Source organism: Osmia bicornis, chromosome 7 (assembly GCF_907164935.1).
Source record: "Osmia bicornis bicornis chromosome 7, iOsmBic2.1, whole genome shotgun sequence".
Taxonomy (NCBI): Eukaryota; Metazoa; Arthropoda; class Insecta; order Hymenoptera; family Megachilidae; genus Osmia; species Osmia bicornis.
Window position 1 is genome coordinate 8,737,560 of NC_060222.1, and position 8,546 is coordinate 8,746,105.

The 8,546-nt window shown below is 59.7% G+C and overlaps 1 pseudogene; it reads left to right on the forward strand.

Annotated features, from left to right (window-relative positions):
• Positions 1–1,304: 1,304 nt before the first annotated feature.
• On the forward strand, positions 1,305–6,434 carry LOC123987995 (annotated as a pseudogene).
• The last annotated feature ends 2,112 nt before the right edge of the window (positions 6,435–8,546 follow it).

An 8,546-nucleotide genomic window follows, 5' to 3' on the forward strand; every position in this document is an offset into this window, starting at 1 on the left:
ATAAACGGCACAATGGGAATAGTGAAGAAATTTACATGGCCGGCACTTCGAAGAGATCAACTAGAACAAGAAAAGTTGCCGGACTCAGTACTTATAAAATTTGACGACGAGTCCATTGGAAATAGATTTAAAGATATCGACGGTTACATTCCAATATCTCCAGTTGTAGCAACGTTTCAGGCGACGAAAGGTTTTGGAGATGTCGAGCGCAGAATGTTACCACTTATTCTAAGTTGGGCAGTAACGGTGCACAAATTACAAGGGACTACATTAAACAAAGCTGTAATTGATCTTGGCAAAAAAAAATTTTGCAAAAGGCCAAATTTACGTCGCTCTTAGTCGTGACAAAAGTTTAGATGGTTAAGATTGTGAGGAGCCCGAGGCCGCGAAACCGCGGGCCCCGCCAGCACGCTAGTACCGACGCCGCCGACAGGTGGCGACCGCGCATACCGCGAACTCGCGAGGCAAACGGCCTCGCGAGTATTGATATACCGGGCCGCGACACGGCAGAAATCAGATCGACACTCGGAAGCGAACCGTCAGGCAAGCGATAAAGAGGCGATCAACTACGATTTTTGGCTCCTTGTGAATCCTCCAGCAGCGTTCGGCAGGACGGGTTGTCTTCACGGCCGTCCTCCGATACAGTCCGCTGTATCCCTGGCCACAGCCGAGAGCTCGCTCTCGGCGGCTTCCTGACCGCCGGCTCGGACGTATTACGTCTCTACGGCGTCCACCGGAGCACGGTCCCCCTAACTGCCTGGGTATAGGACGGGTTGTTCTTACGGCCGTCCGCCCATAAAGGCATCGGACACCCGACCCCCCTAAACACTCCCGCTACCTCCGCCGCTCCGAAACGCAGCAAACCGACGGCCAACATCCCGTCTCGCGACCGCGACCGTGCCGCGCCGTAACCGTCTCGCGACCGTAGATGTAAGTTACCGTAGATCTAAGTACCGCGTCGTAACCATCTCGCGACCGTAGATGTAAGTTACCGTAGATTTAAGTACCGCGCCGTAACCGTCTCGCGACCGTAGATGTAAGTTACCGTAGATCTAAGTACCGCGTCGTAACCATCTCGCGACCGTAGCCGTTAAGTTCGTTAGATTGATAGGAACCCAGGGCCGTAGCATTAAGTATTCTTGTAACTAGGATTAAGAAAATATATTTATTCTTTTACCCCCTATACCACTGACTTCATTTCATTCGTTCACCCGAACCCCGGACTTACCGGCTGAGCCGGCAACCCCCCGGCGGTTACCCGTTACATTGGCGCCCGAACAGGGACTCTGCTCGCGAAAGAACGAATGAACAAAGTCAGTTGGATATACGCCCTCCGCAAACCAGAACTCATCAAGCTCGCCGACGACTGGGGCTTGGACTCCAGCGGAACCATAGACGACCTCCGGATCCGAGTCGTCGCACACCACCGGACAATGCCAGCCAAGGAACCGGCCAGCACCGACGGCGCCGCCTCAGCGGCCGCCAGATCACCCAGCCCGCCGCCCGACCTCCAGGTCTGGGACAGCCTTCGAAAGAGCGGCGTCTCTTTCGACGGCCGAGATGCCGAGGACTTCCTGGACCGATTGGAAGGCCTACGAGGGGGACTGGCCCTCTCCTCGAACCACCTGCTCCGGGGCCTGCCCGCTCTACTACGAGGGTCCGCGTACACGTGGTACCTCAATAGACGCCGCGCCTGGTCAGATTGGCGCCAGTTCGAGAAGGAGTTCTACGAACAATACCTGCCCGGCCAGGAGCCAGAGGACCTGATGGAGAAGATCATCCGCCGGGAACAACGACCAGGGGAGCCAGCCCGAGACTACATCACGGCGCTCGAAACCCTCATGCGCCGCCACGGCGGTCTGACGGAGGCAGACCAGCTAAACCGACTGCACCGGAACCTCCTCCCGGAGTACCATCTCTACGTTCACCGAGGGGACGTCCGCACCCGGTCGGACCTGTTCCGACTCATCACTGACTTCGAGGAGATCCAAAGGCGACAGAAACAGTCGCCACCACCAGCCGAGAAGCCCAGCCGGGCTCCCCGACACCACGCGGCCGAGGCAAGCGGCAGCTACGACCGAGAGACCTGCTGCTGGAGATGCGGCCAGCGTGGCCACCTCAGGACCGAATGCCGCCCCCCCGGGCCGATTGTTCTGCAGTTACTGCGGGACAGCCGGCACCCGCACGACCGACTGCCGCTGTCACCCGGCGGGAAACCAACGCTGGGCCGGGCCATCAGGCGCCGCCCGGCCAGAACCAGACCAGACGCCAGCCGCCGAGAAGTAAGCGACGATGGTCGCATCCACCTCGAGTTCCTGGTCCACGAGCGGCGATACCGCGCCCTCGTTGACACCGGAGCTACCCGCTCATACATCAGAAGCGACCTGGCCGAGCTGTGCCGCAGGAACGGCGATACTTGGCGACCACACCGGCAAACACTACGGGTCGCCGACGGAACCGAGACCGTTACAGATGGCGAAATCGAAGTACAGGCCATCATCAACGGCCAACCAGTCCGGCACCGCTACGGGGTACTGTCCACCCTCAGCCAAACCATCCTGCTAGGGATGGACGTGCTGGGCCGTATGAGCACCAGCATCCGGATCGGCCCATGCCAGTGGGACTGCCCAGATACCGCTGAGGCCGTCGAACCGACCGGGCCGACCGGCTACACCCCGGCTCAACAACAGGCCCTGCAACGGCTCCTGGACGAGGAACTGCCAAAATTCCAACACTTGCGGCCCACCACCACCTGGGCCAGCCACCGCCTGCGCCTGAAGGAGGGAGCCGAACCCGCCAAACAGCGGTACACGCCGCGAAACCCGGCCATGCAGGCGATCATAGACCAGGAGGTGGACAAAATGCTAGCCGACGGCATCATCGAGCCCTCCCACAGCCCGTGGAGCTCGCCAGTCGTGCTTGTCCGCAAAAAGAACGGAGCCTACCGGTTTTGCGTCGACTACCGCCAAGTCAACCAGCGGACCGTGAAAGACGCATACCCGCTGCCGCAGGTCCAGGACACGTTAGACAAACTACGGGAGGCCCGCTTCATCACCACCCTCGACCTGGCCAACGGCTATTGGCAGGTACCGCTGGACACCGCCAGCCGGCCCATCACCGCCTTCACCGTCCCCGGGAGGGGACTCTTCCAGTTCCGAGTCATGCCATTCGGGCTCCATTCCGCACCGAGCACCTTCCAGCGACTGCTGGACGAAGTAGTCGGGCCCAAACTGGCCCCCTGGTGCTTCGCCTACTTGGACGACATCATCGTGCTGGGACGCACGTTCCAAGAACACCTCGCCAACCTCCGCGAGGTCTTCAGACGGCTCCGCGCTGCCAACCTCCGACTCAACCCCGAGAAGTGCTGCTTCGGACGCACCGAGCTAAAATACCTCGGCCATGTAGTCACCAGCTAAGGGATCAGGACCGACCCCGACAAAGTCCAGGCTATCAAGGGCATCCCAGCACCGAGAAACGCCAAGGAGTTGCGCCGCTTCCTGGGAACCGCCTCGTGGTACCGCCGGTTCATTCCTCGCTTCGCCGACCTCGCCGCACCGTTGAACCAGCTGCTACAAAAGCGGGTCCGCTGGAGATGGGACGCCGAGGAAGACGCCGCATTCCTCGAATTGCGGCACCGCCTGGCCACCGCACCGGTACTCGCGTGCCCGGACTTCGACCGGGAATTCACGCTACAAACGGACGCCAGTAGCGAGGGGCTCGGCGCCGTCCTAACCCAGGACTATGACGGCGAGGAACACGTGGTCGCTTACGCCAGTCGATCCCTCAACCGAGCGGAGAAAAACTACTCCACCACCGAGCGAGAATGTCTAGCTATCGTCTGGGGGATCCGAAAAATGCGCCCCTACCTGGAGGGGTACCACTTCACGGTGCTGACCGACCACCAAGCCCTCCGCTGGCTGCAAACGCTAGACAGTCCGTCCGGCCGCCTCGCCCGTTGGAGCATGGAGCTCCAACACTACGACTTTACGGTACGCTATCGAAAAGGGGAGAACAACCTAGTGGCCGACGCGCTATCCCGCCAACCAGAGGACCCGCCGGAAGAGGAGGCGGACACCGTCAACGGGCCGGACCCATGGTACGATCGGCTCCGGCAGGCAGTCGAAACCGACCCAGGGAAACACCCGGAATACCGCCTGCAAGGCAACCAGCTCTACCGCCACATACCGGACTCCACAGGCCTCCACCCCGACCTGGAGTGGAAGGAGTGCGTACCAAAGGACCGCCGGCAACACGTCCTAACCGAGAACCACGACGTACCAACCGCCGGCCACCTGGGCACCCGGAAGACCAACGCCCGACTGGCCCGTCGCTACTACTGGCCAGGGATGTTTCGCGACGCCGCCCGGCACGTACGCGGCTGCCCGAGCTGCCTCGCACACAAGGTGCTGCAACAGGCCCCAGCCGGCGCCATGCACTCAACACCGACCAGCAGCCCGTGGGAGGTAGTGACCGCCGACCTGGTAGGGCCCCTACCACGATCCAGAAAAGGCCACACCACGCTCCTGGTTATGCAGGATAAGTTCACCAAATGGGCGGAACTTCAACCGCTACGCCAAGCCACAGCACCAGCCGTCACCAGGGCATTCCGGGAAAGAATCGTGATGAGATTCGGCCGCCCGAGAATGGTCATCACGGATAACGGGCGCCAGTTCGAAAGCCGCGACTTCACGTCCCACCTAGCCGCCTACGGGATAGAGCACCGCAAGACGCCACCCTATACACTGCAGTGCAACCCGGTGGAACGCACCAACCGGGTGATCAAAACCATGATCGCACAGGCCACGACCACCGGCCACCGCGATTGGGATGAGTGGTTACCAGAACTAGCCTTCGCGTACAACACCGCGCAACACGAAGCCACCGAACAGACGCCGGCCTACCTAAACTTTGGCCGCGAGCTGACCGTTCCGGGGAGCAGCCACAACGCCCTCGCCGCCACCGATGACCACCAGGAAACCCTAGCGCGACTCCAGGACGCGCTCACCATGGCACAACGGGCACTCGGCATGGCTCAGCAATCCCGAAAGAAATATTACGACCTGAGGAGGCGAGCCTGGGCCCCTAAGGTCGGGGACCCGGTCATGCGGCGAGAGCACCCACTATCCTCCGCCGCAGACCATTACAACGCCAAGCTGGCCCCAAAATTCGCTGGCCCATACATAGTCGCCGAACGCCTCGGCCCAAACGTGGTGCGGCTCCGAGAGCAGCGAGGCAAACTGCGCACGGCACACATCCAGGACCTCAAGCCGTGCCCCACCACCGGCGACAACCAGGTCGCGAGCTGCGAACCGCGAAGAGACATTAATCACTCTACCACCAGGGGGAAAATCCGCGTACCGCGAACTCGCGAGGCAAAGCACCCCGCGAGCGAATATATAACGAGCCGCGAACCCGCGGAAAGACAGAGCAGCAAGCATGCCGCAAAAACAAAAGCAGCTTTCGAGGAACTCAGCCACACCGCTGGGCCGTCGCGACCCGCGACCGCCCGAGGCGCGACCCCGGATTGTCCGGGTCCAGGACTTCCCCGGACCGATCCGTATCGTGGGGCCACCCCCACGTGTTTCGCCACCGCCACGCCAGCCGCTCGGGCTCGACGCGGCGGAGACCATAGCGCCGGCCGCGCAGCCGCCGACGCAGCCAGAAGGACCGGCGGCCTCGGCCCCGGCTCCCCAACGACACCACCGCGTCGCCAGGGCGACACCAGCCGACCGGGCCGACACGATGGCCAGGGCAAGGGCCCTATCCGGAACCACCCGGAGGGCCACACGACCAGCCAGGCCAACGCGACCAACCAGGCCGACTCGACCGGCCAGGCTGACTCGACCAGCCGCACCTCCGCCAGCTCAGCGACCAGCCGCACCACCGCCAGCCCGGCCACCGGCAGCGCCGCCAACACCGTCCGTCGGCCCGACACCGGACCCACCCAGTGCACCGGCCGCGCCACCGGCCGCGCCACCGGCCGCACCACCGGCCGCACCACCGGCCACGCCAGCAGGCCCGCCGCCAGAACCGCCGACGCCAGCCTGGACGCCACCGCCGCTCATTACCGAGCTCCCCGACCGGCCACACCGCCAACACCGGCAAGCCCGCCGACCGAGCAGCGGCCCAACGAGGCCGACAGCGACCGTTACGGGCCCCGCCGCCGTAACCAGCCGCCCCGCCGACCATCCAGCACCGGAAGCCGTCACGGTCACCACCGGGAGGACGGACGAGGCCGTCCTCGACTGCGGGGTCCTCTCGCGGCGACGACCCACCTACGTGACCCTGGCCAACGGCGTCACGCTGGCCATCCGCCGACTCCGGACAGGGCGCGTCCGAGTCCGAGCGCTCCTGGGGCCCGCACCGCCACAGGGTCCACCAGGCACGGCGGAAACCGAACCCTGAGCCAGATCGCCCCACGGAAAGTCGGCTGAGGGTTTGGTTATGTACATAATGTATTATAGCGTTGTTCCATTCCTTCTCTTAGTATGTAAGGCCTAGTTTTAAGTTCGGGAGGGGTAACCCTCCCCACCTAAACACCGTCATCGCTTCCCTCCGGGATCCCTCCCCTTCCGGGGTTTCGCGGCCTAGGAAGGGAGGGGGAGACTGTGAGGAGCCCGAGGCCGCGAAACCGCGGGCCCCGCCAGCACGCTAGTACCGACGCCGCCGACAGGTGGCGACCGCGCATACCGCGAACTCGCGAGGCAAACGGCCTCGCGAGTATTGATATACCGGGCCGCGACACGGCAGAAATCAGATCGACACTCGGAAGCGAACCGTCAGGCAAGCGATAAAGAGGCGATCAACTACGATTTTTGGCTCCTTGTGAATCCTCCAGCAGCGTTCGGCAGGACGGGTTGTCTTCACGGCCGTCCTCCGATACAGTCCGCTGTATCCCTGGCCACAGCCGAGAGCTCGCTCTCGGCGGCTTCCTGACCGCCGGCTCGGACGTATTACGTCTCTACGGCGTCCACCGGAGCACGGTCCCCCTAACTGCCTGGGTATAGGACGGGTTGTTCTTACGGCCGTCCGCCCATAAAGGCATCGGACACCCGACCCCCTAAACACTCCCGCTACCTCCGCCGCTCCGAAACGCAGCGAACCGACGGCCAACATCCCGTCTCGCGACCGCGACCGTGCCGCGCCGTAACCGTTTCGCGACCGTAGATGTAAGTTACCGTAGATTTAAGTACCGCGCCGTAACCGTCTCGCGACCGTAGATGTAAGTTACCGTAGATTTAAGTACCGCGCCGTAACCGTCTCGCGACCGTAGATCTAAGTACCGCGTCGTAACCATCTCGCGACCGTAGCCGTTAAGTTCGTTAGATTGATAGGAACCCAGGGCCGTAGCATTAAGTATTCTTGTAACTAGGATTAAGAAAATATATTTATTCTTTTACCCCCTATACCACTGACTTTCATTTCATTCGTTCACCCGAACCCCGGACTTACCGGCTGAGCCGGCAACCCCCCGGCGGTTACCCGTTACAAGCTTTATCTCATTTAGCACCAAATAAAGTCCTCATTAAACCGCATGACGAAAGAGCATTCGCAGAAATACAAAGATTACGACGGTTGCTTTTGCAAAGAAACAATCCAAATCAGCTACCAGCGACCGATACGTGAAGAAGAAGGCCAACCTTTCTTTTAGCGACCAACTGGTAGAGAAAATGACGAAGTCTATTTTTTTTTTCATTTCACGGATAATATTGAGAAGTCTATAAATATATATATACCGAAAAAAATATAAATGAAGCAGTAGGTTTATTTGCAATAAAAATCGTTAGGAACGAAGAAATGCGAAATATTGTTTTTACCGCACGAGTGGGGAGTTATACTCTACAAGATGCAAAAGGTTTCGTTCCGATTGGTCCATTCGTCTCGGCATAATCGGTGAACATACATAAAAAAAAATATACACATCGAATTGAGTATCCTCCTCCTTTTCGAAGTCGGATAGAAAAGGAATTTATAAATATACCAAGAATGAAACAACACAGGGCCGATCGGCGTAAATAAGTGTACACTGACTGAATCTCATTTAAACTGTCGCGGCGTATAACTCTAACACAACGGGCGTAAAGCGCCTGGTGGGCTAATACACTCAGGTTAGTTTTTTCGGCCCAAAATCAACGTTCCTTACACCGACAAAGAGTCAAGTGTTGGGTCTTCCGGATCCGAACACAACGATTGGCAAGCCACATGATTGGACAATTTATCCATACCCGGCGCCACTTGGAGGGTGGTGACTGCTGGGGAATGGATACAGGGTCATCCTCTCGCTACGCTACCCGAAAGGAAGTGCCGCCACAATAGAATGTAGAAGTCGACACCCCATTTCTGTTATCGCTTATTTGATCCCTGCAGCGAAGACGGCTGTGTGCGTGAAAATGTGTGTAATGAGCAGAAGAGTCCCATTTAAACGCTGCGGAAAACAGAAGATTTTCTTAACATATTTTCTCGCATACAGCCGTCTTCGCTACAGGGGCCACCTTCGTCATGTAAGCGATGACAGAAATGGGATGTCGACTTCTACATTCTATTGT